General features: G+C 48.5%; 1 non-coding gene across 1 annotated transcript; it reads right to left on the reverse strand.

Moving 5' to 3' along the window:
* Nucleotides 1-801: 801 nt before the first annotated feature.
* trnar-ucu (transfer RNA arginine (anticodon UCU)) lies at nucleotides 802-893 on the reverse strand. The gene is given in 2 exon segments: nucleotides 802-837; nucleotides 857-893. It is a non-coding gene; the product is annotated as a tRNA-Arg (tRNA).
* Between the last annotated feature and the right edge of the window lie 9,522 nt (nucleotides 894-10,415).

The following is a 10,415-nucleotide window of genomic DNA, read 5'->3' on the forward strand; positions in this document are numbered from 1 at the left end:
CCAGCACGCGGGGACTCATCCAGCCCGCCCCTCCGCCATCGAGCACGTCCCCGATTCTGGTCACCCCGGCGTCCACAGCCCCCCTCTCCGTCAGCCACCTGAAGTCATACGGCTGGAGGAGCGGATTCCTGAGCAGTGGCTCTCGCACGAGAACCGCTACTCCTGACGGGGGGGAGCTGCGTTGTGAGGCGACCGTGTTCCAGACAGTGAGGAGGTCCTGGCAAAAGATGGGCAGCTCCTGCAGGGCGGTCGAAACACGCCCCAGATCGATATGCACGTCATAATTGAGGCCATGCCACTGGCGGAAGAAATACGTCGCCATGGCACACCATCGTGGAGGGGGCTCAATGTAAAGGTACCTCTGCAGGGCCTGGAGGCGGAAGGTCGCTATCTGAGTGCGAAGGCACACCAGACCTTGTCTGCCCTCCTCAAGCGGGAGATGCAGAACCGCAGCAGGGACCCAGTGCAGTCGATTTTCCCAGAAGAACCGCAGGAGGGTTCTCTGGATATCAGCGACAAAGCCAGGCGGAGGGGTCAAAGGGACCAGCCGGTACCACAGCATGGAGGCGACCAGCTGGTTTATGACGCGAACTCGCGCCCCGTAGGACAGCACTCGGAGCAGTCCTGTCCAGCGATTCAGGCGGGCGGAGACTTTGGCCTCCAGCTCCCGCCAGTTCGCCGGCCAGGATTCCTCGGCTGGGCAGAGATGGGCCCCCAAGTAGAGGAGGTTGGTCCTGCTCCAGGTAAAAGGCCTGAGCTCCTTCGGAAGGGGGGAAAAGCGGTGAAAGTTGACCTAAAACCCGACTCTGGTGGGACTCGAACCCACAACCTTTGAATGGCAGCTCAAGTCATTGACTAGAAGTCCAACGCGCTATCCATTGCGCCACAGAGCCACTAGGATGTTGCCTGGTATGGAGGTCGTCAGCTATGAGGAGAGGGTGGAGAAACTTGGTTTGTTCTCACTGCAGCAATGGAGGTTGAGGGGGTGACCTGAAACAGGTTTACAAGATTATGAGGGCATGGACAGAGTGGATAGTCAGAAGCTTTTTCCCAGGGTGGAAGTGTCAATTACTCGAAGTTTAAGGTGCGAGGGGCAACGTTTAAAGGAGACGTACGAGGCAAGTTTTTTACACAGAGGGTGGCGAATGTCTGGAAGGTGCTGCCCGGGGAGGTGGTGAGAGCAGGTATGATAGCAGCATTTAAGGGGCAACTAGACGAATACATGAATAGGATGGGAATGGAAGGAGAGGGACTCTGTAAGTGCGTACCATTTTAGTTTAGGCAGGCATCATGATCGGCACAAGCTTGGAGGGTCGAAGGGCCTGTTCCTACACTGTAATTTTCTTTGTTCTTTGTTCCTCCACCCAATGTACAGTTACAGTGACTGCAATGACTTTCCCAGAAAGAGAGTGAAGTCTCTTTGCCACCTCTGCGGGGATTAGCAGAATAAATACATGGGGTTGCGGGGATACGGCCTGGGTGGGATTGTTGTCGGTGTCGGCCCATGGGCCGAATGGTCTCCTTCTGCACTGTCGGGATTCTATGATTCTATGAGTCAAATGATCACCCACTGGTCGGTAATTGCTGGGATAACTCCTCCAATCTTTTTTTTGAGCGAGGGCATAATGTTTGTGATTCTACAGTCCTCTGGCACCTTGACTGAATATAAGACAGAAAAGTTATGGCCAGTACTTTGAAGTACTCACCTTAAAAGCTGTGCAAGAGTTACACTGCAGAAATGTGAAGAGTGGAGGAAATCATTGCAGCATCTCCCCCTTTGAAACTGGGATGGTTGCTGCACCATCCCAACCACACCCACTGGGGACAAACTGGACAATGGGCTGTAGGGAGAACTTACCGCGCCTGCGCGCTCACCTTTAACCCCAGCCCGTTGGCCATCTTGCCATTGTCCCCAGTGTGTGAGAGACGGTGGGCAGCCATCTTGGGTTGCCAGGGGAGATGACGGCGGTGGCCATCTTGGATTGACGGTGGGGGGAAACGGATCGGCGGCCATCTTGGGTTGTCCACTGGGAGGCACATGCGCAAGGGCAGCTTGTATTTAATCTTTAATTTTAAATGAGTTTTAATTTATTTAATTCAGCCAATGAGTTTTGATTATCACTGACATCATTTTTTTTATCAGAATATGGCCTCCCTCTATAATTTGAACAATCGTAGTATTTTGTTTAACGATATGGTTTTTTCTCTGGGGCGGCACGGTAGCACAGTGGTTAGCACTGCTGCTTCACAGCTCCAGGGACCTGGGTTCGATTCCTGGCTCGGGTGACTGCCTGTGTGGAGTTTGCGCATTCTCCTCGTGTCTGCGTGGGTTTCCTCCGGGTGCTCCGGTTTCCTCCCACAGTCCAAAGGTGTGCGGGTTAGGTTGATTGGCCATTGTAAAATTGCCCTTTAGTGTCCTGAAGTTTGTAGATTAGAGGGATTAGCGGGTAAAAATATGTAGGGATATGGGGGTAGGGCCTGGGTGTGATTGTGGTCAGTGCAGACTCGATGGGCCGAATGGCCTCTTCCTGCACTGTAGAGTTTCTATGATTTCTATGAAACTATTGCGCATGCGCGGTCTCCCTATTTTAAAATTATTATTGTTTCTTTTTTTATTTAAATTTCCTCATGGTAATGTGAAGGGGAGCTCGGATCAAAATATTCCGGTTCCCTTTTCTATTTCTGAAGGGTAGATTTTTTTTCCCTACACAAATTGACAGTTGGGGCGGAGGCACAATGACGTCATGCCAACATGGCCACCGCTTCCCTCCCTTCAGAGTACCCGGATGTTCGGCCAACGAGCAGCATCCAGGATTGGGTTGGGCAAGAGATGTTACTAGGAGGAGCATCAGCTGCAGCGACCCCCAGCGGCCAGGAGGGGAAACAGCAGAATGCGCTGTCTTTTTTATTCCCCCCCGTTCAGTTGTTCAGAGATTGTAGCACAGTGGTTAGCACTGCTGATTCACAGCTCCAGGGACCTGGGTTCGATTCTCGGCTTGGGTCACTGTCTGTGTGGAGTTTGCACATTCTCCTCGTGTCTGCGTGGGTTTGCTCCGGGTGCTCTGGTTTCCTCCCACAGTCCAAAGATGTGCGGGTTAGGTTGATTGGCTATGCTAAAATTGCCCCTTAGTGTCCTCGGATGCGTGGATTAGTGGATAAAATATGCAGGGATATGGGGGTAGGGCCTGGGTGTGATTGTGGTCGGTGCAGACTCGATGGGCCGAATGGCCTCTTTCTGTACTGTAGGATTTCGATGATTATGGGAGCCTCTTCAAATAGAATCACAGAATCCCTACAGTGCAGAAGGAGGCAAAGGTAAAAAATATCCTGATGGGAGTTATGTAAAGGCCCCCGATCAGTAATCAGGATGTGGGGCATAAAATAAATCAGGCGATAGAAAAGACATATAATAATGGCAATATTACAATAATCGTGGGGGATTTCAATATGCAGGTGGACTGGGAAAATCAGGTCGCTAGTGGATTCCAAGGAAAGGAATTTGTGGAATGTTTAAGAGATGTTTTTTTGAGCAGCTTGTGACAGAGCCGACCAGGGAAAAGGCAGTTCTGGATTTGGTGATGTGTAATGAGGCAGACTTGATTAGGGAACTTAAGGTGAAGGAACCCTCAGGGAGCAGTGATCACACTATGCTAGAATTTACCCTGCAGTCTTAGAGGGAGAAGCTGGAATCAGATGTAACGTTATTACAATTAAATAAAGGTAACTACAAAGATACGTGAGGGGAGCTGGCCAGAGTTGATTGGAAAGGGAGCCAAGCAGGGAAGACAGTGGAACAGCAATGGCAAGAGTTTTTGGGGGTTATTGGGGAGGCACAACAGAAAATCATCCCAAGGAGGAGGAAACATGCTAAAGGGAGGACAAGGCATCCATGGCTGACGAGGGATGTCAAGGACAGCGTAAAAGCAAAAGAAAAAGCATACAAAGTGGCAAGGATTATTGGGAAACCAGAGGATTGGGAAGTCTTTAAAAGCGAGAGGACAACTAAGAAAGCAATAAGGGGGGAGAAGATGAGCTATGAGTGTAAGTTGGCTAGTAATATAAAAGAAGATAAGGAGAGTTTTTTTCAATATATAAAAGGAAAATGAGGCTGGAGAAGTACTAATAGGAAACAAAGAAATGGCACGGGAACTGAATAGTTACTTCACATCAGTCTTCATGGTGGAAGAGACCAGTGGGATGCCAGAGCTCCAGGAGAGTCAGCGGGCAGAGGTGAGTGTAGTGGCCATCACTAAGGAGAAGTTTCTGGGGAAACTGAAAGGTTTGAAGGTGGATAATCACCTGGCCTAGATGGACTGCACCCCAGGGTTATAAAAGAGATAGCTGAGGACATTGTGGAGGCATTGGTTGTGATCTTTCAGGAAGCACTGGAGGCAGGGAGGTACCAGAGGGCTGGAAAATAGCTAATGTAACACCGCTATTTAAGAAGAGGGAGGCAGCAGATGGGAGATTATAGGCTAGTTGGCCTGACTTCGGTCATTGGCAAGATTTTAGAGTCCATTATTAAAGATGAGATCGCAGAGTATTTGGAAGTGCATGATAAAGTAGGACTGAGTCAGCACGGCTTTGTCAAGGGGAGGTCATGTCTGACAAATCTGTTAGAGTTCTTTGAGGAGTTAACAAGGAAGTTCGATAAAGGAGAACGAGTGGACGTGATTTATTTAGATTAGCAGACGGCCTTTGACAAGGTGCCACATAGGAGATTGTTAAATAAGTTAAGTGCCCATGGGGTTAAGGGTAAGATCCGGGCATGGATAGAGGATTGGCTGACTGGCAGAAGGCAGAGAGTCGGGATAAAGGAGTCTTTTTCAGGATGGCAGCCGGTGACTAGTGGTGTGCCTCAGGGTTCAGTGCTGGGAACACAACTTTTCACAATATACATTAATGATTTGGAGGAAGGAACTGAAGGCATTGTTGCTAAGTTTGCAGATGATTCAAAGATATGGAGAGAAACAGGTAGTATTGAGGAAGCAGGGCGCCTGCAGAAGGACTCGGACAGGTTAGGAGAGTGGGCAAAGAAGTGGCAAATGGAGTACAATGTGGAAAAGTGTGAGGTTATGCACTTTGGAAGGAGGAATGGAGGCATAGACTATTTTCTAAATGGGAAAAAGCTTAGGAAATCAGAAACACAAAGGGACTTGAGAGTCATTGTTCAAGATTCTCTTCAGGTTAACGTGCAGGTTCAGTCGGCAGTTAGGCAAATGCAATGTTAGCATTCATGTCAAGAGGACTAGAATACAAGATCAGGGATGTACTTCTGAGGTTGTTTTAGGCTCTGGTCAGACCCCATTTGAGTATTGTGAGCAGTTTTGGGCCTCATATCTAAGGAAGGATGCACTGACCTTGGAAAGGGTGCAGAGGAGGTTCACAAGAATGATCCCTGGAATGAAGAGTTTGTCGTATGAGGAACGGTTGAGGACTCTGGGTTTGTACTCGTTGGAGTTTAGAAGGATGAGGGGGGATCTTATTGAAACTTACAGGATACTGCGAGGCCTGGATAGAATGGATGTGAAGAGGATGTTTCCACTCGTTGGAAAAACTCGAACCAGAGGGCACAACCTCAGGCTAAAGGGATGATCCTTTAAAACAGAGATAAGGAGGAGTTTCTTCAGCCAGAGAGTGGTGAGTCTGTGGAGCTTTTTGCCGCAGAAGGCTGTGGAGGCCAGGTCATTGAGTGTCTTTAAAACAGAGATAGATAGGTTCTTGATTAATAAGGGGGTCAGGGGTTATGGGGAAAGGCAGGAGAATGGGGATGAGAAAAATATCAGCCATAATTGAATGGCGGAGCAGACTCGATGGGCCAAGTGGCCTAATTCTGCTCCTATGTCTTATGGTCTTATTTGACCCATTGAGCCTGCACTGACAACAATCCCACCAATCACTGTAGCTCCACCTATTTACCCTGCTAATACCCTTGAACTAAGGGGCAATTCAGCCAATCCACCTAACCTACACATCTTTGGCCACTAAGCAGCAATTTAGCAGAGCCAATCCACCTAACTGATATATCTTTGGGCATTAAGGGTTAATTTAGCATAGCCAATCCACCTAACCTACACATCTGTGGACACTAAGGGTCAATTTAGCTTAGCTAATCCACCTAACCCACATATCTTTGGACATGAAGGGGCAATTTACCATGGCCAATCCACCTAACCTACACATTCTTGAACAGTAAGGGGCAATTTAGCATGATCAATCCATGATCATTAGGTGGCACAGTGGTTAGCACTGCTGCCTCACAGCGCTAAGGACCCGGTTCAATTCCCTGCTTGGGTCACTGCCTGTTTGCACATTCTCCCCATGTCCGTGTGGGTTTCCTCTGGGTGCCCCAGTTTCCTCCCACAGTCCAAAGATGTGCGGGTTAGGTGCATTGGCATACTAAATTGCCCCTTAGTTTGCAAAGATGTACAGGTTTGGCCATACGAAATTGCCCCTTAGTGTCCAAAGATCTGCTGGTTAGGCGGATTGGCCATTCTAAACTGCCCCTTATTCTCAGGAGGACTAGCTAGGGTAAATGAATAGCGTTATTGGGATAGGGCCTGGGTGCAGACTCGATGGGCCAAAGGGCCTCCTTCTGCACTGTAGGATTCTATGATCTATGATCTATAACCTGCACATCATTGGACACTGAGGGGAAATTTAGTATGGCCAATCCACCTAACCAGCAGATCTTTGGACACTAAGGGGCAATTTCGTATGGCCAAACCCGTACATCTTTGCAGGCTGAGGGGCAATTTAGTATGGCCAATGCACCTAACCCGCACATCTTTGGAGTGCGGGAGGAAACTGAAGCACCCAGAGGAAACCCATGCAGACACTAATGGGCAATTTAGCATGGCGAAACCACATAACCAGAAAATCTTTGGACACTAAAGGGCAATTCAACATGGCTAGCCCCCCTAACCTACACATTTTTGGGCACTAAGGGGTATTTTGGCATGGCTAATCCTCCTAACCTGCATACCTTTGGACACGAAGGGGCAATTTACAATGGTGAATCTGAGTTTTTCGAGGAAGTGACGAAGATATTGATGAGGGTAGGGCAGTGGATGTTGTCTACATGAACTTCAGTAAGTCCTTTGACAAGGTCCCTCATCTCAGACTGGTACAGAAGGTGAAGTCACATGGGATCAGAGGTGAGCTGGCAAGATGGATACAGGACTGGCTCAGTCATAGAAGACAGAGGGTAGCAGTGGAAGGGTGCATTCCTGAATGGAGGGTTGTGACAAGTGGCGTTCCTCAGGGATCAGTCCTGGGACCGCTGCTGTTTGTAATATATATAAATAATTTGGAGGAATATGTAACTGTTTTGATTAGTAAGTTTGCAGATGACACAAAGGTTGGTGGAATTGCGGATAGTGATAAGGACCGTCAGAGGATACAGCTGGATATAAATTGGTTGGCGACTTGGGCAGAGAGATGGCAGATGGAGTTTAATCTAATAAAAATATGAGGTAATGCATTTTGGAAGGTCTAATACAGATGGGAAATATATAGTAAATGGCAGAACCCTTACGAGTATTGATAGGCAGAGGGATCTGGGTGTACAGGTACACAGGTCACTGAAAGTGGCAACGCAGATGGAGAAGGCAGTCAAGAAGGCATGCGCCATGCTTGCCTTCATCGGGCCGGACATTGAGTTTAAAAATTTTGCAAGTCATGTTGCAGCTTTATAAAACCTCAGTTAGGCTGCAGTTGGAATGTAGTGTTCAATTCTGGTCAGCACATTACCAGAAGGATGTGGAGACTTTGGAGAGGGTACGGAAAAGATTTACAGGCTGTTGCCTGGTATGGAGGGCATTAGCTACGAGGAGCGGTTGGAGAAGCTTGGTTTGTCCTCACTGGAACGACAGAGGTTGAGGGACGACCTGATAGAGGTCGACAAGATTATGAGGGGCATGGACTGAGCGGATAGTCAGAAGCTTTTTCCCAGAGTGGAAGAGCCATTTACTATGGTATTAGGTTTAGGGTGCAAGGGACAAGGTTTAAAGGAGATGTACGAGGCAATTTTTAACACAGAGGGTGGTGGGTACCTGGAACTTGCTGCCGGGAGAGGCAGTGGAAGCAGATATGATAGTGACTTTTAAAGGGCGTTTTGACAAATATATTGACAAAGGATTGAGATGTGTTTACTTTAATGCCAGGAGTATAGTGAATAAAGGGGATGAGCTCAGAGCGTGGATCGATGCCAGGAAGTGTGATGTGGTGGCCATTACGGAGACTTGGATGTCTCAGGGACAGGACTGCATACTCCAGGTGCCGGGATTCAGATGTTTCAGGAAGGACAGGGAAGGAGGCAAGAGAGGGGGTGGAGTGGCACTGCTGATCAGGGATAGTGTCACAGCTGTAGAGAAGGTGTATGCTGTGGAGGGATTGTCCACAGAGTCTCTGTCGGTGGAAGTTCGGAGTGGGAAGGGGTCGATCACTTTGCTGGGAGTTTTCTATAGGCCGCCCAATAGTAACAGGGAGGTGGAGGAGCAGATAGGGAAACAGATCCTGGAGAGTTGCAATAATAGCAGAGTTGTTGTGATGGGAGACTTTAATTTCCCAAACATAGATTGGAATATCCCTCGGGTAAGGGGATTGGATGGGGAGGAGTTCGTTAGGTGTGTTCAGGAGGGTTTCGTGACACAGCATGTGGACAAGCCTACAAGAGGAGAGGCTGTACTTGATCTGATACTGACCAATGAACCTGGACAGGTGTCATATCTCTCAGTGGGAGAGCATCTTGGGGATAGCGATCATAACTCTATCTCCTTTATGCTTGCATTGGAAAAAGAGAGGATCAGGCAAGCTAGGAAAGCGTTTATATGGAGTAAGGGGAAATATGAAGACATAAGGCAGCAAACTAGAGGAGTAAATTGGAAGGAGGTATTCTCGGGGAAATGTACTGAAGAGAGGTGGCAGTTTTTCAAGGAATGTCTGTCTAGAGTTCTACAGGACAACGTTCCGAGCAGACAGGGAGGAGTTGGTAGGTTAAAGGAACCGAGGTGCACGAAGGCTGTGCGGGACCGAGTCGAGAAGAAAAGGAAAGCGTACAAAAGGTTCAGAGAGCTTGGCAAAGATAGGGATCTAGATGAGTATACGGCTTGTAGGAAGGGACTAAAGAAGGAAATTAGGAGAGCCAGAAGGGGTCACGAGAAGGCCTTGGCAGGTAGGATTAAGGAAAACCCTAAGGCGTTCTATAAATATGTGAAGAGTAAAAGGATGAGACGTGACGGAATAGGGCCTACAAAAGGTGAGGGCGTGAAAATCTGTACAGAACCAGTAGAAATGGCAGAGGTGCTTAATGAGTATTTTGCCTCGGTTTTCACAGAGGAGAAGGACCTGGGTGGATATACTGCGGGCTTGCGGTGGACTGAAAAGATTGAGTATGTGGACTTTAAGAAAGAGATTGTGCTGGAATCTTTGAATGGCATCAAGATAGATAAGTCGCCGGGTCCGGATGGGATGTACCCCAGGTTACGTGGGAGGTGAGGGAAGAGATTGCAGAGCCTCTGGAAATGATCTTTGTGTCGTCGATGGAGACGGGGAGGTGCCGGAGGATTGGAGGATTGCGGATGTGGTTCCTATTTTCAAGAAGGGGAATAGGGATAGCCCAGGAAATTACCGACCGGTGACTCTAACCTCAGTGGTTGGTAAGCTGATGGAGACGATCCTGAGGGACAAGGTTTATGAGCATTTAGAGAGGTTTAGTACGCTCAAGAATACTCAGCATGGCTTTGTCAAAGGCAGATCGTGCCTTACGAGCCTGGTGGAGTTCTTTGAAAATGTGACTAAACACATTGACGAAGGGGAAGCGGTAGATGTGGTTTATATGGATTTTAGCAAGGCGTTCAATAAGGTCCCCCATGCAAGGCTTCAAGAAAAAAATGAGAGGGCATGGGATCCAAGGGGCTGCTGCCCTGTGGATCCAGAACTGCCTTGCCCAAAGGAGGCAGAGAGTGGGTATAGATGGGTCTTTTTCTAAATGGAGGTCGGTCACCAGTGGTGTGCCCCAGGGATCTGTTCTGGGACCCTTGCTGTTGGTCATTTTCATAAATGACCTGGATGAGGAAGTGGAGGTACGGGTTGATAAGTTTGCCAACGACACGAAGGATGGTGGGGTTGTGGATCGTCTGGAGGGATGTCAGAAGTTACAGAGGGACATAGATAGGATGCAAGACTGGGCAGAGAAGTGGCAGATGGACTTCAACCCAGATAAATGCGTAGTGGTCCATTTTGGCAGGTCAAATGGGATGAAGGAGTACAATATAAAGGGAAAGACTCTTAGTACTGTAGAGGATCAGAAGGACCTTGGCTTCCGGGTCCATAGGACTCTAAAATCGGCCCCGCAGGTGCAGGAGGTGGTTAAGAAGGCGTACGGTGTGCTGGCCTTTATCAATCGAGGGATT

The sequence above is a fragment of the Mustelus asterias genome, chromosome 23 (assembly GCF_964213995.1).
Source record: "Mustelus asterias chromosome 23, sMusAst1.hap1.1, whole genome shotgun sequence".
NCBI lineage: Eukaryota > Metazoa > Chordata > Chondrichthyes > Carcharhiniformes > Triakidae > Mustelus > Mustelus asterias.